The following is a 469-nucleotide window of genomic DNA, read 5'->3' on the forward strand; positions in this document are numbered from 1 at the left end:
CGCCGGCGGCGGCAGGGGAGAGCGCACGGGGTGGCGGCCGAGGGAAGAGGAGGGGCGCGCCGCCCCGGCCACCTCCCGGGGAGGCGGCGCAGGGGCGGGAACAGGATGGGGAGGGGGAATAGGGGGGGCGGGGAGGGCCGGGGCGCGCGAGCCGGCGGCCGGCGGCGGCGGGAGGGGGCTAGGGCGCCGCCGGCGGCGGCGGCGGAACCCTAGCGGGAGGGAGCGGGGTCAATCTATCGTGGAACTTCTTTACAGGAGATTGATCAAGAATAGAGTTTCCCTTCTGAATGCTCTTAGCTCATCCTCATAGATACCCTGAGTTCTAGTTCCCTGCGGTTGGCATCCACCTTTTAAAGGACTAGTCAATCATGATAACAATTTTGCAGTATGTACACGTGTAGAAAGTTTGCTGAACCGAAAAGCACTAAAGAACAATTTTGTCAATTTCATTTTTCCTGAATTTTAGCAT

The 469-nt window shown here is 60.3% G+C and overlaps 1 pseudogene; it reads right to left on the bottom strand.

Annotated features, from left to right (window-relative positions):
- Positions 1–469, bottom strand: part of LOC119333464 — a 2,080-nt pseudogene extending 1,611 nt beyond the window's left edge.

Source organism: Triticum dicoccoides, chromosome 7A (genome assembly GCF_002162155.2).
Source record: "Triticum dicoccoides isolate Atlit2015 ecotype Zavitan chromosome 7A, WEW_v2.0, whole genome shotgun sequence".
Classification (NCBI taxonomy): Eukaryota; Viridiplantae; Streptophyta; class Magnoliopsida; order Poales; family Poaceae; genus Triticum; species Triticum dicoccoides.